Source organism: Chiloscyllium punctatum, chromosome 32, assembly GCF_047496795.1.
Source record: "Chiloscyllium punctatum isolate Juve2018m chromosome 32, sChiPun1.3, whole genome shotgun sequence".
NCBI lineage: Eukaryota > Metazoa > Chordata > Chondrichthyes > Orectolobiformes > Hemiscylliidae > Chiloscyllium > Chiloscyllium punctatum.
In genome coordinates, this window is record NC_092770.1 from 12,742,880 (window position 1) to 12,767,623 (window position 24,744).

The 24,744-nt window shown below is 40.7% G+C and overlaps 1 protein-coding gene across 3 annotated transcripts in view; it reads right to left on the reverse strand.

Moving 5' to 3' along the window:
- Positions 1 to 24,419, reverse strand: part of mgat4c (mgat4 family member C) — a 416,483-nt gene extending 392,064 nt beyond the window's left edge. For all 3 annotated transcript variants that reach the window (XM_072551647.1, XM_072551642.1, XM_072551645.1), the window contains exon 1: positions 24,244 to 24,419. The gene's annotated coding sequence lies outside the window, so the exon portion shown is untranslated. The remainder of the gene's footprint in view (positions 1 to 24,243) is intronic.
- Between the last annotated feature and the right edge of the window lie 325 nt (positions 24,420 to 24,744).

The window sequence follows — 24,744 nt, forward strand, 5'->3', positions numbered from 1 at the left end:
GCACGGATTTGTGAAGGGTAGGTCTTGCCTTACAAGTCTTATTGAATTCTTCGAGGAGGTGACCAAGCATGTGGATGAGGGTAGAGCAGTGGATGTAGTGTACATGGATTTTCGTAAGGCATTTGATAAGGTTCCCCATGGTAGGCTTATGTGGAAAGTCAGGAGGCATGGGATAGAGGGAAATTTGGCCAATTGGATAGAAAACTGGCTAACCGGTCGAAGGCAGAGAGTGGTGGTAGATGGTAAATATTCAGCCTGGAGCCCAGTTACAAGTGGAGTTCCGCAGGGATCAGTTCTGGGTCCTCTGCTGTTTGTAATTTTTATTAATGACTTAGATGAGGGAGTCGAAGGGTCAGTAAATTTGCAGATGATACGAAGATAGGTGGAGTTGTGGACAGTGAGGAGAGCTGTTGTCGGCTGCAGAGGGATTTAGATATGATGCAGAGCTGGGCTGAGGAGTGGCAGATGGAGTTCAACCCTGCCAAGTGTGAGGTTGTCCATTTTGGAAGAACAAATAAGAATGCGGAATACAGGGTTAATGGTAGGGTTCTTGGTCAGGTGGAGGAACAGAGGGATCTTGGGGTCTATGTACATAGATCTTTGAAGGTTGCCACTCAGGTGGATAGAGTTTGTAAGAAGGCCTATGGAGTATTATCGTTCATTAGCAGAGGGATTGAATTCAAGAGTCGTGAAGTGATGTTGCAGCTGTACAGGACTTTGGTTAGGCCACAGTTGGAGTACTGTGTGCAGTTCTGGTCGCCTCACTTTAGGAAAGATGTGGAAGCTTTGGAGAGGGTGCAGAGAAGATTTACCAGGATGTTGCCTGGAATGGAGAGTAGGTCGTACGAGGATAGGTTGAGAGTTCTCGGCCTTTTCTCGTTGGAACGGCGAAGGATGTGGGTGACTTGATAGAGGTTTATAAGATGATCAGAGGAATAGATAGAGTAGACAGTCAGAAACTTTTCCCCGGGTACAACAGAGTGTTACAAGGGGACATAAATTTAAGGTGAAGGGTGGAAGGTATAGGGGAGATGTCAGGGGTGGGTTCTTTACCCAGAGAGTGGTGGGGGCATGGAATGCGCTGCCCGTGGGAGTGGTAGAGTCAGAATCATTGGCGACCTTTAAGCGGCATTTGGATAGGTACATGGATGGGTGATTAATCTAGGTTAGAAGTTCAGCACAACATCGTGGGCCGAAGGGCCTGTTCTGTGCTGTATTGTTCTATGTTCTATGTTCTATGTTCATATAAATGTCTGAATCTTTTGTCACATATACTAGACTCACAGCTTATTAAGTTCTACCCATATCCTGTAGGCTGCTTATGTTCTTCGACTTCTAACACTGGAAAAATATTTTTGAATTGTAAAGCAGCCATAACTCTGTCTTGTTAATCCGTTACTGACTGCTCACTTACTTATCAGTTACTCTCTGTCTACTGAATGGCAGGAGGATAAACCAGTAAAACTTGTGAGTAGCATATACTGGTCTAACTTATCATGTAACTCGCAAATTGGAGCTCCACTACAACCAGTACATAGATTTCCAAGTATGACTGGTATGCTTATTGCGTTTTCCCTCTGGGTTACTTCTTCTACTTCATTCCTTTCTTCTCATTCTGTTAAGACCATGTCTTTTTTGCCCTTCTTAAAAATTGTGGATTGAAATGAAAAATAAACGTTCTAATTTTAAGGACTCTGATGAGCTAGAGATGAGGGATTCTCTACGGATACAGCTTTCATTGAAAACAAGAGGTTGTTTGGTCTATGGACCAGTGACCAGCTAATGACTTTTGTCTGCCAACTATGTGTTTGGTTTTTAGATAACTGAACAGCATGGAGTTAGAAACAGAGAAGTGATTGGATCTTCACCAGCTCAGAGATGTCTCTCACTATTCTCTGTAGTCAAAGGCCACTTTAAAACACAGAAGAAAACCACTGTTCCTTCAGCTGTTGTTATATGCCATGACTTTTAATTGTTAAATCAGAGCTCTGTTATAAGTGAATGAATCACTCTGTGCCTCTTGCAAGCCAGTGCAAGTATTCAGAAGAAAAAAGCTAAGAATAACCCTGTTGATCAACAAGAACCAGCTCAACAGAACTTATGAATGGAGATTACTGAACTGTTTTCCTAGTGCCCCTCCATCTATATTTTTTTTCTATGTCTGTCTGTGAGGGAGGGGGAGAGGGGGAGAGGATTACAGTTCTAATTAGTAGCATTATATGCCAATGGTTTATGACTATTTACTTGTAGTTAGAATCTAAGTGTTTGTAATAAATAGTAATTCTTGGCAAGTACAGAAACTCATCTGTGCTCACAAGCACAAATAATTATGTACCTGAACCCTCAGGTCCCCCTGTTCTACAATACTGCCCAAGGCCCTACTTTTAATTGTGTAAGTCTTGTCTTTGTTTGTTTTACCAAATGTAGTATCTTGCATTTATCCAAATTAAACTCTATCTGTCATTCTTCAGCCCATTCACCCAACTGATCAAGATCTCTTTGCAATCTTAGATAACCTTCTTCAATGATCACTATACCCACCAATCTTGGTGTCATCTGCAAACTTACGAACCCTGTCTTCTATGTTCTTATCCAAATCATTTATATAAATGACAAACAAAAATGGACCCAGTGGACATCTCTGAGAATAGCAGGGCTTGATTTCCAACGTGCTGCCCAGTGGGGCATGACAATTCTTATCTTCAACATTGGTGTTGGTGAAATGTCAGAAACAATTACTTGGGATAGAATTAAGAATCACATGAAAAACAGTAGATTGATTACGAAAAGGAAATCATGATTAGCTAACTTGGTGGAGATTTTTGAAGTGGTAACAGAAAAGATTGATGAAGATAAAGCTATTGATGTGTTTTATAGATCGATTTCCAGAATATGTTTCATACAGTGCCACACAGTAGACTTATGAGGAAAGTTAGAGGTCATGTATAAAAGAGACAAAGCAACAGGGATACAAAAATGGCTGAGCGATAGGAAACAGAGAGTGATAGTCAATGGATAGTTTAGAAGAAGGTTTGTGGTGGAGTTCCCCAGGGATTGGTTTTGAGACCTGATTCCAAAATCAGCTCGGTCAGTGTAAAAGTTCAATAGATTTGAAACACAAATTGTACTTGTTTCTGTTATCTTTTCTACTCGAGAAGACGACCTTGTCCACAAGATCAACAATATTCCCAGGTGAAATTAATTCCCATGATGTGTTTCTGCTATTGTATCCATTCACTAGACTTTTAAAATTAAGACAGTGCATGGAAGTTTCCCAGGTCCTGTACATGAGCTGTGGTGATACTTTTAGAAAAGTCAGGTGAGATAATAAGTGAGGTCCTTCTCAGTGTCAATAGTGGAAGGTCGCATCGAAACAAGTCCTGCCCATAGAGTTGAGATTCTCTCTCTAGTAAACCTATCAATGGCAATTATAGCTCATTATAACCCTAGTTGTTACTTAATCATACTTCAGTTAATATGCAGTTTTTTGCACACTCCCACCCATCAAGTAGAAACTAAAAGCTGGAGAAGGAGTACATGGTGTCCATCAACACCTTCAAGATTTTCAGGGAAAGGTGGGTACCACAGGAACTGGAGTGCATTATTTCCCCCTCCAACTCTATTTTGATTTAATCCTTGTCCTCCCTTCACTGTTCGATCATGCAGCATTGCCCTCTGAGAAGGGCACTGCTTGTCACTGGCCACTTGGGTGTTTCCTTTCTTCCTGGTGGTGGAAATTGAATAAAGATTTGTACACCTGTTGTCTTTCACTGTGTCTCACACCTAAACACACACACATGGGTCCTAGGGGAAATAAGCACTATTGCAGTTAGGTAGTGTGGGGGTTTAATTTTAAAAAAAGAAAAAAAAGAATCTAAATGCTGAGAATTCTTGTCGCAAAAGTCAAAGTACTTACCTGGTGACTCCAATTCACCACATACCCCTGTGGACCTCCATCTTGGACACCCAACCCATGTACCAGCCTCTCTGCATCAGCATGACACATCTCTGATCCACTTACAGTACCCTACTGCCCTGAAACATTACACCCTAAGAGCACAGTGGCACTTCTCATTGAAAGGTTACTGCTAACACATTGTGCATGCAGGGACAGGTACCCAACTGACAGATCGGTGCAGGCTGCATCTTCAAACTGCTAGCTTGGTCTCTTCATGATCACTCACTTTGTGCATACCTGGATGCTCACAGCCTGGCGACTTTGCCTTTCTATTTTTGACCCCTGACCCCTCAGCTAAATCTTGAAAACTCACAGTACTTTTGCCTTGTCTTGCTGTTTATCACAGACACAAAGACAGATAGTTTATCATGTTTGTCAGCAGTCATCAGTCAAGGCGATGGGTATCTTTCTCTGCGGCATCGTGCTCTGTCAATCTCACACCTGCACCAGGTGTCAGCCTTGAACTTGCCAAACACACCGCATGTGCGACATACAAATGACTATGCTTCAATGTCTAAGTGCAATGCCTCTCATTCGATTCCAGGAAGACATCCTTCAATGAGGGGATGCTAGCACAGGAAGTCAAAGACAGCCTCTGAAATCAGTCTAGTGGTTTGATCAGAGCCGATCAGCTCAGGGTGATCTATGGATATAATATTAAAGTCTGTCTGTTACGAAGTTCCTTCCAAGTGTTTTTCAACTTGATTATTTGATCCGTCTAATCGTAAAAGTAAGTCACTATTGGCAACCCAATATTTTCACTCTCTGTCTTCCCGAGTTGTTTTTTTCCAAACGAGCATTGTTTAACAGAATTAATCTAACAATAGAAAATGGTTAATCTATCACAGTCACAATGATTATAGCTGATGGAGCAGCCAACAAAACTACTCCACAGCCTCTGCCAAAGTTCTGTGAAACTGTGAACTTGTCAGTGCAGATAAGCAGCTCATGACTGGAGAAATGAATTTGCCTTTGATTGTTATCCTATTCCCTTTCCATCCAGCTAAGACCAAGACTGGTGGAACAACTGGGTGAAAGAATGCTGAGACTGAGTTAATGGCAAGGTAATAATGTCATTGGACTAGTAATGCAGAGGCCTGGTTAACCCTTCAGATACATGCATTCAAATTCCCACCACAGCTGCTGATGGAAATTGAGTTTAAATTCAGTTGGGGTTGAAGGCTGGTCTCAGTCATGTTGGTCGTAAAACTATCATCAACTGTTGCAAAAGCTCATCTCATTCACTCATGTCCTTTAAGGAAAAAATTCTGGTAGCCATACCTGGTCTGGCCTACTTGTGACTTCAGAATAGCAGTCACATGGTTAACTCTTACTGCAGGCCAATCAATTTAAGAGAAGCTAAACAGTGCTGTGCAACAAATACTAGCCATGCCAAAAAAGTCAACATCCTGGCATTCCAACATCTGTGCATTTGATAATACTGATGAATTGATAGATTCTTGTTGTCTTGAGGAATTAAGGGCTACAGGGAGAATGCGGGTAAGTGGAGTTGAAATGCCCATCAGCCATGATTAAATGGCAGAGTGGACTCGATGGACCGAATGGCCTTGCTTCCGCTCCTATGTCTTATGGTCTTATGGTCTTATGGAATATTTTATCATTTTCTTAATAGTATTTTTTTAGCTTGTGTCTGCTTTATTCAATGTGTATCAATCAGGGAACTTTGGCAGAGGCTTTGGAGTAGTTTTGTTGACTGCTCCTTCAGCTTTAATCATTGTGCATACGTTTGAGATGTTAATATTGAACCAAACGTATGGCAGATTGTGCCAAATAGTAAAACAGGCTCATACGATCACCAGTCAATTTGCATCAGCTGCAAATGTAGGTCAATGTTAATGCACGGGTTAAACTAAAAAAAATGTGAGGTACTTACTCAACTGTCTAATAGACGTAAACAGTATAAAATCTCTTGCAGAGTGAAAAGATCGCCTTCACTGAGTTCTTGTGATCAGGAATACCCTACCTAAGTGGACGGTGGAGGCAGAATCAGTAGTAACTTTCAAAGGGGAAGTAGATAAATATTCAAAAGGAAACATTTTCAGGGTCAATACTGGAGCTGGTACCAAGGTCAGCCAGATAGACCTCATGGAATATGAGTTCCCTGACTGGGGCTGTTAATCTGGTCCAATCAGGGAGCCCTGGTTGACAGATATCAACATAATGTTTGACACTCCTGTTTATATCTGTCAGATTGACCTCTCTGATTGGATGAAATTAACAGCCTCAATCAAGGAACTCATATTCTATGAGATCCACATAGCTGACCTAATTACGATCATTACGTTCATCCCCCTCTGAGTCCAAGGACATATGCTGGTTCCTTTTTTTCAGGTCCTCCTGATGTGTTTTAGCACTGGGTCAGGTTCTTCCAACTCTGCCTATGACCTCGGATCAGACATGACAACCCGCTGAATTTGAGCATATTACTAAGCAGAGGAAGCTGAATTTCTTCTGAGATGCTCTGGGCGCAAACGTTGAGCTACTATGTGTTACACATCGCTGTATCAGAGGCAGAGTTGGAAGATTGAAGTCCTTGTAATGTGATCAGCCAGGTGGACCTCATAGAATATGAGCTCCCTGATTGTGGTTGTTAATCTGGTCCAATCAGGGAGCCCTGGATGACAGAGTATCCTGTTCATTCTGAGAGTTGGCTCTGAGAAAGCTGGATCAGTGTCAAGGACTCTACACATGTAAATAAAGGGTGACTTGGTGACAGGATACCACACTCTGTGGAGTTATTTCAATTTCATAGTTCCAGCAAAGAGCAGACATAATGTGCTAAAAAGCTTCCTATTGACCTTTGTAATTCGATGATGCTATGACATAATTGCTGTATTTAAGCTCGATGTAAAGTTGTCATTCAGTTCTGTGTAGATCTTCTCTCGTACGAAGATATGCAGCACTGGCATGGACCATGATGGATGAAACTCAATATAGAATTCTGCTGATTGGCATCCAGACCCAGTCTGGATGATTCACAAAATGTTTTGAGTCAGATAGCATTATTGTGTTGAACATGGAGTAACTACCAGCTTTCTTAGCTTCTCTGCCCTTCAATAAAATGTGTTTTCTCTGTTGGCAAATCTATTTCCCAGTAACTGAGTTTATCCTGGCATGCCCAAGCACACATTTTTTTCCAAATGGCAACTGTAATGAAGCTCAAACTTATCCAGGATTTCAGTCCTGCTCTGGAATCTGTGAGATTTGTCTAGCATTTCTCTTGCACTTCCAAAAAGGATACAACAAAATTTTATCGCCTGAACAGCAATCCCTATTTGCTTTTCCATCAAAGTTCTGACTCCATCTTAACTTCCCCCATTTTGTTTGCACGTCTATGATTGTTGGTCCTCATAAGTTCCTTCTCCTGTTCTGTTTAAGCTGCCAAACTGGCACTCGGTACATCTTTCCTTCTGTCAGTGCCATCACCATGATGACAATGAGGCTCATCAGATTATTCCTAATTCTTTTTTCCCAAACTGTGAAACTCTTCATCTTCCTCAGTGGTTTCTACCTTCTGTCATTGTTTAACTTTCAAAAATCAAGCTTGGATTGTCCTAGTGCTGACATTCAGATTTTCCTTTTCTCAATTACTGTTTACATCTTTATCGAGACTGTGGACCTAGATTTTATTCAGCCAAAACAAAAAGTATGTTGTTGGCTATTAATGTCAGCTCTTCCTGTATTTATGACAGTTCTGAATCTTAATATCCACAATTCTCTATGCACCTTTTCCAGTTACACTTATAACAGACATCAGCATAGAAGGGAAATTAAATGTTCCTTTAACAAATTTATTTGACAAGTTTATGATGAAAAAGATTACCAAGTTATACATTACAAGGTAATTTAATTCTAACTTGTGTATTTGTTTCAAAATTGCTAACTATGAAAGGTAACCAAGGCACCTTGAGAGGCTGAAGATTGAAGGAAGAGATGTTTTGGGGCAATTCAAATAGTAGATTGGAAGAGGGTGAAGGAAATGGGGTGGGGAACGATTGTTGTATTCAGGGGTAACCTTGTTTCAGTCAAAATCCAAAGAGTAGATAGGCCATGAGAGAGCAAAGGTAGACAAGCAGGAGGCTGGAAGAACACAGCAAGCCAGGCAGCATCAGGAGGTGGAGAAGTCAATGTTTCGGGTGTAACTCTTCTCCAATCCTGAAGAAGTATTACACCTGAAACGCTGACTTCTCCACCTCCTGATGTTGCCTGGCTTGCTCCGCATTGAATTCCAGCATCTGCAGGTTTTTTTTTGTTTCTATGAGAGAACAAAAAGCCAAAATATTAAGGGACATACAAAATATGTTTTGAAAGTAAACTATATTACAATCGCAGCATCTTGGAGGGCAGAAAAAGTGGGTAGTATGTCCATTTGAGAGCCTTCAGTAAGGTATAATGTGTTGGTAAGATTTGAAACAATAGATACACCTCGAAAGAAGGAAATGGTATCATATTAGTAAGTGTAATCAAAATAGACAAATGGTAAAGCAATGCATTATGTTGACATGCAGAACTCAAATCTCACCATCTTTAATGCTCATTATGCCTTCTCCATTGGCATGAGTATATACACCAAGGAAGGAATTGCTTTTGTTCTTGTAGTCTCTGTGCTATTGTGTTCAGTTTGTACTGTAAGAGGAATCTGTGCCTTGTTGAATGTGTGCAGCTGCAGTGCAGCTTGTGGTATTTGGGAAGGGGTGGAGTAGTGGTTATGTCACGAGACTTGGCAATCCAGAACCGCAGGCTAATATTCTAGGGACATGAGTTCAAACCTCACAATGACTAATGGTGAAATTTGGATGCAATTTTATAAAACTGGCCAAACAGCAGCCATGTCCAATGTTGTTAGAACCATTTAGTTCATTAATACCCTTCAGGAAAGGATATTCTAAATAAATTCATCCTTAGCTGGTCTAGCTTACATGTGATTCCAGACTTCATCTATGTGATTGACTCTTAATTATCCTTCTGGGAAATGAAGGAAAGGCAATAAGTGGTCGCATATTCAGTGACACCCACATCCTGTGAACAAATAAATAACATATGATGGGAGAAGAACTTTAAATGTAGCAAAGACACAGAGGCAATTCTGAGGATGTTAAGAAGTATTAAATGCAATCAGAAGTACAATGAAGTACTCTGTTTTAATTAGGACAAGCTGAGAGGAGGAGAAATGTCGCGAGGTCGATGATTAACCTTGCCAGTCTGTGTAGAGAGGAAGACATGTGAAAGAATCTTACTTTGGAATGGTAATCATATTTTTTGCTGCATTGTTCTGATCACTGACATAGATATGTTTGATCATCTCTCTCTATTATAGTTGGTAAATCTGATTGGACATCCACTCAAAGGATAATACAACAGTCTCCCATTGCATACTTCTAAGCACCTCCACTGCACATTCAGAAAATTTGCAGCTCTTTTTGAACATGCTATCTTGCCAGCATTACCTTTATGAGGTAATACAGACTGCCTTTGTGTCACAGTCGTCCACTTTACAAGAATGCTGCCAGGGTTGGAGGGTTTGAGCTAGAGGGAGAGGCTGGTGCATTGGAGCTGAAGGTTTACAAAATCATGAGGGGATGGAGAAAGTGAGTAGTCATGGTCTTTTCTGCAGGGTAGAGGAGTCCAAAACTGGACGACATCGGTTTAAGGTGAGAGGGGAAAGATTTACAGGGGATCTAAGGGACAGCATTTTCATGCAGAGTTTGGTGCATGTATGGAACGAACTGCCAGAGGAAGTGGTGGAGGCTGGCACAATTACAACATTTATAATGCATCTGGGTGGGTATATAAATAGGAAGGGTTTGGAGGGATATAGGCCAAATGCTGGCAAATGGGACCAGATTAATTTCGGATTTCTGGTCGGCAAGGACAAGTAGGGCCAAAGGGTCTGTTTCCATACTGTACATCTCTATGAATCTATAACTCTAATTTCCATACCTTTAACTTCGCAAGCTTTTGACAAAATCAATCCCTGCATGATGCAACTTCACAGGTCACCGTACACTGTTTCCCTCATAAACTAGCTATTTTTTTTAAAAAGCCCTAGTTTCTGTCATTCTGATAAATAAGATTACATACCTACAAAGCTGAAGACAAGTTAGACAGTTTTCACAGTGTGGATCCTACATGTTTAATGAGCATGTGAGAAACTTAAAATGGCATTAGCTAAAGGGTTACTGGGCAATGTTGGTGTCTGTAATATTTTTTCCTTTTTAACTCAAATAAAATGATATTATTTGATTTCAAATTCAAAGGTTGCTACTTCCCAGTACTGTTAATTCTGACTATAACTAGCATCTAAAATCCTCAAAGACAAACATGTCACAATTGATAACACTTCAACAGTCCCACATAAAATACTCTGGAACACTTTACCTCTCGAGGCATCTGCACTGTTTCCCAAGTGACCGTTGCCCCTCAAGCTACTTAGAATCTTTCCTGTGTGAGACTGCTCAGAGACATTAGGGTTTCATAACTATCTTTCTCACAGGCAGATGACTGGGAAGTGTTTGGACAATACCTATCTGTAGTTGATGTGGTTTGGTGCGGTATCGCTCAAGACAATGCCATGGCCAAAACCCTCCATGCCGCTTAACACACCCCCATCCTCATTGATGTTTGAAGTGAAAGTGGCAGGACTAATTATGGCAGAGGTAATTGTGTGAATAACTCAGACCCAGCATACAGTGGTATAAAAGCATTTAAATCCGTGACCCACTGAAACCCTGCAATCAGTAAAGTGTACTTCTTCCTTTCATTGGAAATTTCTTAGAAGAAATCACAGATTAAGAGTCAGCACTTCCAGCAACAAAGAGAACACAATGGGAAAGGACACTAACATCATTTATACATGACACAAAGTAGATGAGTAATCAGGGTTGTCCCTTATTTGACCTGTATTGTTTTCTCTGATGGTGCAGAATAAGGTAACAGTTCAGTAAAGGAAGACATTAATCGGAATATGATGTAGTACCAAGGATAACTCAGGGGAGAAGGGTGTTTTGCACTATTTGATTGCGTGTACTAAAAGGCCATCTCAGTCCTTCGATGTGTGAACACTTACTACAAGCTTTGTCCTGGTTGCATAGATGGATCTATAGGATTTTTTACTGATTCAATGGTACATCCAGCTCCACCTTAGGGTATCATTTGACTTCTGCTTCGACCATAATGGAGCCTCTTTGCAGTGTGAAATTAAGTGATATTTAAACAAACGTGATGCTGGAAATTGTACCATCAAGGTTTCTTTGATCGGTCAATGCACCTGACATAATCTTGCAGAAATAAATAAGTTCTTGATTGTCAAGGGGATCAAAGGCTATGGGGAGAAAGTGGGAAAATGGGGTGGAGAAATCTGTCAGCCATGATCAAATGATGAAGCAGAATTGATGGGCTGAATGACCTAATTTCTGCTCCTGTTGTCTTATGGTCTCCATAGTATGTTCTTACATAATTTTAGTCAATAAATAGGACTTTTCTTTAATCTGTGCTTGGACAGCAAGCATGAAGGGTCATTACTATTCATGGGTAGACCTTGATTTCCAAGCAATTTGAATTCTTCAGGTAATTTGATTCACTTGACATATATCAAGTAACAGTGGGAGACACTGAATACTCCAAAGGTTACAGGCCTTGGAAAAATTTGGTAAATAATTCAGAAAACTTGCGTTTCAGAACATGCCACATCCTAACCAAGCTGTTTCAGTCTAGTTACAATATTAACACCTACGCATCCATGTGGAAAATTTCCAAGGTATATTCTGTCCACAAAAACAAAAGCAGGACAATTCCAAATCTGTCCAGTTACTGTTCCATCAGTCAATGATCAACAAAATAATTGAAGGTGTTATTGGTAGTTTTGTCATGTGACACTTACTCAACACTAATCTGCTTATGGTTCATGAGTGTGGATTCCATCAGGCCCACTCAGCTCCTGATCTCAGTGTAGCTTAGGTCCAAATGTGGACAACAAGAAAACTGAATTCAAGAGGGGAGATGAGAGTGACTAGTCTTGATATCAAGGTGGCATTTGATCAAGTGTAGCACCAAGGATCACTGGCAAAATTGACATCAATGGGAGTTGGAAGGCAAGCTCTTCAATGGTTGAAGTCATACCTGATACAAAGGAAGATGATTGTTGGAACTCAATTATCTCAGCTCCAGAACTTCTCTGCAAGAGTTCCTCAGAATAATATCTTAAGTCCAACCATCTTCAGATGCTTCATCATTGACTTTCCTTCCAACATAAGGTTAAAAGTGAGGGTACTTTCAGTCAGAAGTGCTGAGTGAATGATCCATCTCGGGCTTCTCCAGTGGTCTCCAGCATCACAGATACCAGTCTCCAGCCAATTTGATTCACTCCACGTGATATCAAAAAACAGATGGAGGCACTGGATACTCCAATGGCAATGGGCACTGATAATATTCCAGCAATAGTAATGAAGATGTGTGTTCTGGAACTTGCCACTCCCCTAGCCAAACTCTTCTAGTACAGTTGCAATACTGGCATCCACCTGACAGTATGGAACATTGCCCAGCTATGTCCTGTACACAAAAAGCAGGACAAATCCAATCAGGCAATTATTGCCCAATCTGTCTACTCTCCATCATCAGTAAAGTGATGGAAGGGGTCATCAACAGTGCTATCAAGCAGCATCTACTCAGCAACAACCTGCTCAGTGATGCCCAGCTTGAGTTTCACCAGGATCACTCAGCTCCTGGTCTCATTACAGCCATGTTCAAACATGGACAAAAGAGCTGAATTCCAGAGGGGACCTGAGAGTGACAACCCTTGACATCAAGGCCACACTTGACTGAGTATGGCATCAAGGAGCCCTGACAAAACTGGAATCAATGGGTTTCAGGGGGCAAACACCCCACTGGTTAGTCATACCTGGCACAAAGGAAGCTGGTTGTGGTTGTGGAGGGTCAGTCATCTCAGCTCCAGGACATCTCTGCAGGAGTTCCTCAGGGTAGTGTCCTCGGCCTAACAATCTTCAGCTGCTTCATCAATGACCTTCCTTCTGTCATAAGATCAGTAGTGGGGATGTTCGCTGATGATTGCACAGTGTTCAGCACCATTTGCGACTCCTCAGATACTGAAGCAGTCTGTGCCCAAATGCAACAAGATCTGGACAATATCTTGGGCTTGGGCTGACAAATGGCAAGTAACATTCATGCCACATAAATGCCAGACAATGACCATCATCAATAAAGTTAAAAATCACACAACACCGCGTCATTCCGAAAGCTAGTGTGCTTCCAATTAAACCTGTTGGACTATAACCTGGTGTTGTGTGATTTTTAACTTTGTACACCCCAGTCCAACACCAGTATCTCCAAATCATCATCAATAAGACACACTCTAACCACCACCCTTTGACATTCAATGGTATTACCATCAATGATTCCCCAACTGTCAACATCTTTGGGGTTAGCATTGACCAGAAATTCAACTGGACTCACCATAAAACACAATGGCTACAAGAGCAGGTCAGAGACTAGCGATACTGCAGCAAGTAACTCACCTCCTAATACCCCAAAGTCTATCCATCATCTACAAGGCACAAGCCAGGAATGTGATGGTATACTCTCCACTTGCCTGGATGGGTGCAGCTCCAACAACTCTCAAGAAGTTTTACATCATCCAGAACAAAGCAACCCGCTTGATTGGCACCACATCTACAAACATTCAATCCCACCAACACTGGTGCTCATTAGCAGCAGTGTGTATTATCTACAAGGTGCATTGCAGAATCACCAAAGATCCTTAGACAGCACCTTCCAAACCCTACTTACACCTAGAAGGACACAAGCAGCAGGTACTTGGGAAGACCATCACCTGCAAGTTCCCTCCAAGCCACTCACCACCTTGAATGGGAAATATACCGCCATTCCTTCACAGTCGTTAGGTCAAAATCTTGGAATTCCCTCCCTCCCAGCATTGTGGGTCAACCCACAGCAAGTGGTGGACTGCAGTGATTCAAGAAGGCAGCTCACCATCACCTTCTCAAGGGCAAACAAGGATGGGCTATCAATGCTGGCCAGTCAGTGATGCCCAAGTCCCACAAATAAATTTTAAAAATTACTTTGAATTACACAATGTTCACCCCTTTCTGCAGTATCCTCAGAGACTAAGCAATCCAAGTCCAAATGCAACAACACCTGGACATCATTTAGGCTTGGACTTCTAAGTGGGAAGAAGCATTCATGCCACACAAGTAGCAGGAAGTAGCTATTTACGATTCAATAAAATCTAATCACAGCTCCTTGATAATTAATTTTATAAGCTTCACTGAATGTTCCACTATCAACATCCTAAGGGTTACAACTGATCAGAAGCTAAATTAGACTAGTTCAGAGGCTAGGAACTCTGTTGCAAAGATCTCACCTTATGATTTCCCAGAGAATATCTACCGTCTGCAAGGCAAAGTCAAGTATATGATGAGATATTATCAAATTGGCAGTATGGCTGCAGCTCCAACAACACTCAAGAAACTTGAAACTATCCTTGATTGACTCCTACCCATGAACTTCAACATTCTCTCCCTCTGGCACTGGCACTCAGTAGCAGTAGTATGTACCATCCACAAAGTGCACTGCCAAGAACTGAACAAAGCTTCTTAAACAGAACTTCCAAACCCACGACCTCTTCACCATGGAAGGCTGAAGGAAGCAGATGAATAGGAACATCATCGTCTTAAATGTCCCATCCAAGACAAGCACCATCCTGACTCGGTAATATACCGCCATTCCTTTTCTAACACTGGGTCAAAATCCTGGGACTTCCTTCTGCAAGAGGAATGTGGGTGTCCATACATCACTAAGATCGTAATGTTTCAAAAAGGCAGTTCATCACCATTTCCTCAAAGGCAATTAGGGACAGACAATAAATACTGGCTGAGACAGTGACACTCACATCTCTAGCACAAATTTGAAATAAGTATAGAAGTAATGAGCTCCTGCTACATTCTTCCCAAGAGCAGGTCATGCTGATGAGCATCCAGATTTCCCACATTATGTTATATGAACTAGGATCCAGTAGCTTCGTTCGCACTCAAATTCAAAACCTGCAAACTGTCTTTCAACCAATGGATTTTGGCAAGTTGTGACTTTTAAAACTTTATTCAGCAATATTTGATATTCTGATAGGAATGTTATTCAGTATTGATATTATTCCTGCAATGTTACAGGAATATAATTGCAAGACAATTACTACTTAGTTTTGTAGTCCTAATGTTATGATTGTAGTGAAAATGGATGATCAATATTCAACTTTCATCATTTGACTTCAATACATGGCTGTTCACGGACTAGTAATATATTTTTAAAAACTCTACCAAATAAAATGGCTGCTGTGATCACATGACCAGCTCAAACAATCTGCATGGAAGATACCTAAAGCAGCTGTCTTGGCATTACTATTTTAATCAAAAGCACTGTCAAGAAAGTTACATCTCTTGCTTTACTCACACTTGCAAAATTACTGAAATATGGTTCATTTGTATACTCCCAATTTGGGTCCATTGTCTTTTCCAAATTAAACTCTCCACAGGTAACTGCTTATCTTCAATATCTGAAGAATACAATGGACCTAGACTGGGAATATACAAACAAACCCGAGTTCAGTAGCTTGCCTTGAACAATAATAGGAAAGTTGAAACATGGGCTTAACAGAGCAAGGATGCATAAAGATTCTGTTTCTTTCTCAATCTTAGTAAACCAACACTGGAGAAAAAAAACTTCGAAAAACTTCAATTGATTGAGACACCAAGTTTCCCCATTCCTGATGAAATAGAACACTAACTCGGCAATTAGACTGAGATCTCACTTTCACAACTGCCTTTATTTACATACGAGGTACCCCTTCTCCATTCCAAGTTTCTTTATAGGTTTTTTTAAAAATCCATTTAGATCCTTTCGAGCAGTTGGGTATAGAAACCAGTCCTTCTGGCCCACAAGTAGGGATACTACCACTGCACCACAGGAACTCAAAACTACAACCTTCATTTTAAGCTGTTTACTTGTGTCCTTTGTATGTTATCACATTTTAATTTATTTTTTAGATAATAAGATTCAAGAATACCTTGGAATCGGCTCGACTTCATGTTTTGATCTTGTTAACTTGGTTTATTTATATCACATAATCAACCAAGTTAACATGATCAAATATATACTTATGATAGCTACGTGCTGAAAAGTGAAAATAAAAAAATATATTTGCTGCAACTGACTGAGAGAAGGTTGTAAGAAGAAACAAGCTAGAGTGCCTTTTCATCTGGTCATAACACAAAAAAAATGCTGTTTGCCTAAAACTTAAATTATATTGAACAAAGTACACAAAAGATGGTTGAGCCCAAATCCTGCATGATCTAGAATGAGCCTTCCTCAGTACTAATATTAATGGGTCCTGAACCATCCTTTATGCCTGCATTCACTTGTGTACACTGAACCTCTTAACACAGACCCTATAATCCATTATTTCCACGACATGGTGTGTTGCAACAGTGAAAGCAAACCATAATGGTTTTTCAAAAGATTCACCATTCCAACCTATACAACAAGGTCTACAGCATTTAAAGCACCATGAATAAGGGGAAAGGGACAAAGGTTAACATATACTGTTAGGGTAGCCAGCAGCTATTGAATGACCATTCAATACATTACCAGTTTGTTCACTTGAGTTTCTGTCTTTGTGAGTTAAAACATAACAAAGAAGAATGAGAAAATAACAAAATTCTTAATTATATGTGGCTTCAAGCCTTATTATATCTTCCATTGACAATTTTTTCTTCGCCACTGTTATTGATGGCAGTTTTTTCCATTTGTGTTTTTACCTGTACAGAGGAAAGAGATTGCCCTTTTCCTGTCTTCTCCTTTCTCCTGTCTTCTCTAGCCCCTCTGGCTAGAAGACTGAAAGTGTGTCTTGTTGAAGATTCTCTTCAAGGCAATTTGATGTAGTGTAAATGGTGAAAAGATGGAGCAAATGTGGTCATAATGGAGAAAGAGTTGTGAGGTCAGTAGCGTGTACAAAAAGAAATGTGGTAAGATGGTCTAAACTGAGAGGAGGAGAAGAATGTGAAGTTGAGATAGAAAGAACTGCTGGGGTAGTGAGAGAGGTGTTGGGTCCAGTGGGTGTTGCAGGTGAAGTTAGGTGAAGATGTTGGGTCAAGAACTTTTGAGGATTTGTGGAGAGGTGTATGGTGTGTATTTGGGCTCGGTTTGGGGATGAGGTGTCGGGTGTCCATAGGTATTTGCAAGTTTCATTCAGCGATTCATTGATGATTCGAGGCAGGAGAGGTCACTTATATAACTAGATTGGAGTACTGCAATGTAGAAAATAAGCAAGAGGCCAATGGGAGCCTTATCATGGCAGTCTTGGTGAGGTAATACATTTTCTTCTGCATTGCAGCCACTTCCTAAGAATTATACTTGTGGTACTGAGACAGTCTGCCATTTCTCTGCTTTAGAAACTTGAATGGGCTTCTATCACCAATCAAAGGGAAGAATACCTTTTCCATATTGTTGACATGAGACTGAAGAACATTCATCGCTGCATTAGAGAGTACCTGGGACTTGATCGACATCATACTGTTTGCTATTCCAGACTACAGTGGTCAATCAGAGACCATTTGAAATTAGCCCTGTGGTTTCTAAGTGCTGTTTTTTTCCAATTACTTATTGATTAACAATTCAGATTCCTCCCATCCCAACTGAGAGATGCCGACAGGGAACTCAACTAACATTGGCTCACGATTATAGTGAAGATAGAGCTGGCTACCAAAATGCTAAGCTCCTAACAGACTATTTGATGAAGGAAGTACATACCCCAAATACTACCTGCCACACCAGATAGAGAAATAGAGTCATGGAAACAGCCCAACTTGTCCAAGGTGATCAGGTTTTCTAAACTGATCTAGTCCCATTTGGCTGAGTTTGACCCATGTCGTTCTAAACCTTTCCTATGCATGTACCTGTCCAAATATCTTTTAAATGTTGTAAGTGTACCCATGTGTAGCACTTCCATTGTCATCTTGTTCCAGATATGCACCACCTTTCATAGTGGGTTAAGATTTGATTGGATTACTTACAGCATGGAAACAGGCCCTTCGATCCAACAAATCCACACCGACAGAATGGAGCATACCCACCCAGACCCATTCCCCCACACCTAACACTACAGGCAGTTTAGCATGGCCAATTCACCTGACCTGCACATTTTTGGACTGTGGGAGGAAACCGGAGCACCCGGAGGAAACCCACGCAGACACGGGGAGAACGTGCAAACTCCACACAGTCAGTTGCATGAGGTGGGAATTGAACCCGGGTCTCTGGCGCTGTGAGGCATCCGTGCTAACCACTGTGTCACCGTGCCGCCCACCTTCTGTGTGAAAAAGTTGTCAGTCAGGTCCCTTTTAAACAAAAGAAAAATGCCCTCATTATATAAATGGATAAAACTGAAAAACAATGTTCTGGAATCTGGGGTAGCCTGCACCTGCCAATAGCATGATGCGAATCTGCCTTTTTTTTTGTCTACTCATGAGATACGGGTGTCACTATCTGAGCCAGTATTTATTGTCTGAATGTAATTGTTCTTAAAAAGGTAGGAGAAATACAGTTTAATTGCTGTAGGAAGAGCTACTATTTTGTTTGGATGGGAGTTTAAGGATTTTGGCCCAGCAACATTGAAACAACAGTCAGGATGGTGAGTGGCTTATAGGAAAACTTAGATGTGGTGTTGATTCATTTATCTGCTGTTCTTGTCCTTCGAGATGACAGTCGTTGTGGGTTTGTCTAAGGAATCTTGTGAATTTCTGCAGTGCAACTTATAGAATTGTATACTTTGCTACTATTGAGTATCAGTGATAGAGGGACTGAATGCTTGCAGATGTGTTGCCAATTAAATGCACTGCTTTGTCCTTGATGGTGTCAAGCTTCTTGAGTGATGTTGGAGCTGAACTCATCCAGGCAAGTGTGGAGTATTCCATTGCACTCCTGATTTGTGCCTTTTAGATGATGGACAGGCTTTGTGATGTCAGGGGATGAGTAATATACTGTAGCCTCTACTTTTGTAGCCACAGTACTTGTATGATAAGTCCAATTCAGTTGCTGATCAATAACCCCCAGGATGTTGATAGAGGGGATGTCAAGGGATAATGATGTGATTCTCTCTTGATAGAGATAATCATTGTCTGACACCTGTGCAGTGCACATGTTACTTGCCATTGTCAACTCAAAACTATTTTTTTCTGTATCATGCAACATTTGCAAATGGACTGATTCAGTCCATGTTGTCTTTTTGCAGTTTCAAGAAAATGCATTCTAAAATAATTTAAATTTATATGGATTAGATGCAGGTTTTCTAAAGCTAATTTGGGCGGTAATTCTGCAAAGGTTTATGAGGCACTGCTGTGCATAGAATGAATCTTTCAATCAAGCTAAGCAGTCCAATGTTATATATCTTGCAATGCTAATTGTGCTGGGCAGAATATGTGCTAAACTTGGATGATTCCAGAATGCCAAAGGCAGTGCCTTATGGTGAATCTGCTTGGGTAAGTGATGCACACATTCCAGCAGCCAGTTGAAAGTACAGCTCTCTCTGAGTGACATTAATCAATTGGTGTAGGAACAGGAGACCTTTGATAGAAACATCTGCTATGCAACCAGGAAAGCAAACTGCAAGTTTGAAACAGACATAACACTGCTGATAAAAGACAAGGTCAATTAGAGGTGTTCCAGAGCCTTCCAAACCCTTTCCCCAACTGCTCAAGAGCTTACTGATCAAGAATTGTTTTTCTTATCACCAAAGGTCATGCCCACTACCACAGTGCCAAATATTTTCATGATCTTTGCCTGTGAAGAAGCTGGCAAGGGTGTGGGGCAGTCAAGTCTGAGGTGAGGGGAAAGCAGAGGTATATTTTGAGGTGTGGACTAGGACTTGGATGGAGGGACTTTGATGGTTTAACTATCAGAAGGTATGATAGGCTACTGGTGGGTGGTTAGTGACAGAAACCACTGTGTCCTCCACAGGAGGAGGATAGAGGAACAGGCTAGGCATCATTTAAGGGTAATTTTAGGACTTGGAGAATAGGGAGAACAAGGGACGCAAAGTTCAGTGTTAATTGAGGGTTTAGTTAAGCTGCCAAAGTCGTGCAACATAATAGGGGACATGGAGGCTTTGGACACGTACTTAACAATTATGCCGAGCGAAGTGCTGACAGTGTCCACCATGAGCTGCTATTCTTGTCGCTGTCTCGATGCTAAGTACAACAGAAATATGGCTTGGTAGAGTTAGTATCCTGCACAAAAGTGCAGGATTCACACTTGTTGGACAGTGGGACATTGAAGATGAAAATACATGAAAATACATTTGCAAACTCCAGCTACAGTTCATTTCCAATTGGTTTGCTTGTAAAATGAACGTTGACAAACATTGCAAAGTTTAGCAGCAATGAGTTAAAAAGAAGCATATGCTGGCAAAAAGCAACCCATAACCTTGAAATTTTCAAGGATACTGTGGGAGGTAGAGAATATTGATTAATTACTGTCATGTAAGTATGATGCTGGGCTCTACTCAATTCAATGAACAGTTGAATGATTGACATGAGTCTGGGCTAGGAAAGATGTTGGAGCATAGCAGGCACTCCATTTTTGGTTTAAGCTGGTATGACACCTTCACTAAGTTGGCATACATGGTGCAACTGGGGCCATGGTGGAGCAGACAATAGTGCTGATAAAGATGTGGTTTCGCTGTTTGGACCAGACAGGTTGGTGCCCCTGATTTACTGCAGATAGTATATGCGGCAACTAGATGACACAATAGATGCTGAACAACTGGGAGAATGGCAGCAGTCTTTTGAGGAGGCAGGGGAGAGGCACACAAGGGAGGTGAATCCTCTTCTTGTGCACAACGGAGTTCAACTGTGTCGGGTACCATAAGTCAGACTGGACCAGATTGACACTCTCTTCCAGTAGATGACAGCTGGGTGCAGCCAGCCATCTTGGAAGGTAGGATATTTGTTGTCCATCATACCGGTACAGAGGAATTTTGATTATCTGAAGGACACGGGCAGGGAGTATTTCGTTCTCTTAATCAAATTTCGGATAATCAAATGCGGGATAACATCGTTTAGCCGAGCATCGGGACCTTGCAATCTTGCCAGATAATCTGATATTCAGATGATTGAATGCCAAATAGTCGAGGTTCCTCTGTATTCAGTTTGCATTGCACAGCCTCTATTCATTTAATTTGTGTTTGGTTTTGCTGGCTGGAATGATCTGACTGCTTGGCTGCTTATGACTTTCCCTAAGTGGACAATACCAAGGTGTAGGTCTACGCTGGCACTAAGGACAGAGTAGCAATGACCTGGAGTGTTTCTAGAAGGTGATTAGATGGAATGTAGCTCAGAACAAGCCAACTGTGGGGCCTGGTATTTGAACAGTGTGTAAGGTTGAGACAATGGGGTTTTATGTGAAAGGGAGCATCAGGTTACATACTGTGAGCAGTGTCAACTTTTAGCCGCTGTGCAATTGCATCACTAATGAGGGTCAACGCCGATTTGTCCAGATGCACAGTGGCCTTTGAATAATGATATGGACACCAGGGTTGCCATTTATCCACTGAGCGGCACATTGTTCCAGGAATGGCACATGGTGAGACACGGCTAGTATTGGGCAAGAGAGGCATCATTGGGGAGCATTGGGAAGTTAATGAGGTGTGTTTGGTAACATGCTGTGAGAAATCGCACAAGGCTTTGTAGCGACAAACCCTCCAATAAAACTGATAAAGCTGACATGTAACTAAAAAAAGTACAATTCATTAATCCTGTTCTCTCTCGTTTTTATATTAAATGCCCTACAGTATAGAAACAGGCCCTTCGGCCCAACAAATCCACACCAGCCCTCGGAAGAGTAACCTACCCAGACTCATTCCCCTGTCCTATGTCTACCCCTGACTAATGCACCTAACACTATGGACAATTTAGCATGGCCAATTCACTTGACCTGCACATCTTTTTGGACCATGGGAGGAAACTGCACATTCACGGGGAGAATGTGCAAACTCCACACAGACAGTCACCCAAGCCTGGAATCGCACCCAGATCCCTGGTGCTGTGAGGTAGCAATGCTAAACACTGAGCCACCGTACCACCCCAGTACTTTGTGAATGCCAAAAATGAAGTAAATCCTTCACATCCTTTCTGAAATATTCATCATAGTTAGTTGTAATATGAAGGCAACAAAGATCACTCTCCATTTCTCAGCTGCATGTATAGAATGATGAGATGCAAAAAGGTACTTTTGCTTTATTCCTATTGCCCAGTTACATACCTCCTCTGGTTTCTCAAAACAAGTTAACCAAATTGGTGTGCTTATGGATGTTAATTATGTTATGTCTTTAAAATAGACAGTGCATTTTGTATCAGTGCTTATTATGGAAAGGAAATTACGTTCTTGTTATCTTGTTTTATTAAAATATCAAGCTGATCCGAATACAATGCAGTACATTCCTTTCATCTGCACACTGAAATGCCTAAAAATAATACTGGAGTTTTTACCTCCTGACATATATTTTTAGTGCCTCCAAGGAGCAGTCAGGTATCAGATGAGCTGCTGGCATCATCTCTCGTGCAAGACCATGGACTGGTCAACAAAAATACCCCCACGGGACAATACTATTAATAGAATAAAACAGAACTTAAAACGAACAATCTGATCTCTTGTCTATATTCTGTTGAAAATTTGTAATTAGGTGCTTCACTGTCATTCAGTATCACATGTGTAGATGATCTCAAGAGAAAAAAATTAAACTGTGACCTGCAGCAAAAGCACTCACCCTTCTCTGCTGGTTTTGTCTGGTATTATGTGTGTTGAAGATTCAAGGCAGGCAAGTGTAAACGGCTGAAGCGAATCTCCTGCAGATTTCAGCTATTAATCAAGAGTCAGTGCATGGGTTGGACAGGTAATTTAATACCTCCTCGTGCATGAACTGACTCGGGGCAGCCCTTCATATATAGACCCTAGAGATTCACAATCGGTTCGGGTCATCCAGACTCAAAGTGTGTGTGTTCCCTTTGGGGCCTGCTATAACTGGTTCTTCAAAGGTGAAATATACGAAGCATCACCTGCTCTCTATAATATTTGCTTACATTAACCTCTTTGGTATTGAATTTTTTTCATCATATAATAACATTCTTTCCCCCAGCAGTCTGTCCAAAGCCAAATATTTTTAACTGCGCCTTTCTTTTTCACTTTAGCTTTCTCGTGCTGTAATTTCTCACTGATCTCCACAAGAAGGAATGACAGCCATACATTTTGTGAGATATTATTTGATTATACAAGTACCCTTTAAGAATTAATTTATTTGAAAACAACATCATAACAATACTGAGGCAGCAGCATGTTGAAGAGACACTTGATAACAATGTAATATGTAGGTCAACTGTAAGGTACTGAATCTTGGAAATATTCCAAGAGAACCATTCTTTTTAAAATAACTGCATAGTTTCATTGAAAAAGTATAACTAATGGAAAAGAACACAGTTCATTCAATGTAATCCGCAGATGAACTGATTTACATTAATTTGTTTTTAAGCAGAGTTTTGAATGAAATTGCATTGCATATTAAACATTTAGTCAAGTCTTCTTCATGTGTAGTATAGCAGGTTCTTTAGTTAAAATCCCTACATGAATATAGATATATAAAATTAATTATCAGATATCACAGGTTCACAAATTAAAATCTGTATTTTATTGAATTTATTCTCTCCATTTTTATTGTTTACCGAACAAATGAAATAGCTTGGATGAAATTTTGAAATGAATGAACTCATCTGTTGGCAACTTCAGATATAATCTGGGTACTCAAAAGTAAATGCAGAACTTCAGTTTTTAACATAAAATCTGAATGCAACTATATAAATGTAACTGAACATATGCAGAAATATTAGTTCGCACTATTTCTTTAATAGTTCTGAAAATATGCTGATCAATTGTAATGATTTATTCAACAATATTGAAATTTGACCTAGAATTTTCAAACTATAAATAATCTTAAGCTCATGCACGCCTTTCTCTCTGAAAGGTTTCCAAAATTAATTCATGTGGGATGACAATTGTCAATGCATTTATCTTTTGTCACCAACAGTCACAATAACTCCAGGGCTAATACAGTAGAGATGTCCCTTTGTTACTTGTGATTTCCCCGTACAACTCTGTAAAAGAAAGAGGAAAAATAAAAACAAGGAAAATGCTCTTCTTACCTGTCCAAGGAAAATTTCTGCTCATAGACATTTTCCTCAGCTACTCCATTTCTGAATGCACTGTTGCTTTGTACAAGCTACCAACGTGAGCAAATCATCAGGCCTCCCACAAAAAGGATAATTGGCTCTAGTTGAAGTGCTGTAAACATTCATCATAATGGCACTCGTATGCTGAAGCCAGCAGCTATCTCAGCTGACTCTTTTACTTAGGTATAGCTAATGCTTCCTGTGCACAGACTTGCGTTTTACTGTTTCCTTCTTCCTTATCTCATATATGAATGAGACAGGCTAATGCTAACAGCAACCCCGATTTTCCACACACACACACACACAAATCGCAGCATAAGACAGCCAGAATGAAACGTGTGTTCAGCTGCTCTAATTAAGCACTAGTTGTATTTTACCCTGAAGATACTGATTAATAAATAATTCAGCAGCTAAAAGGCAAAAATTAAATAAGCAAAAGTGCAAATGAGATGGTAATTTTGAAAAGGTGTCAGC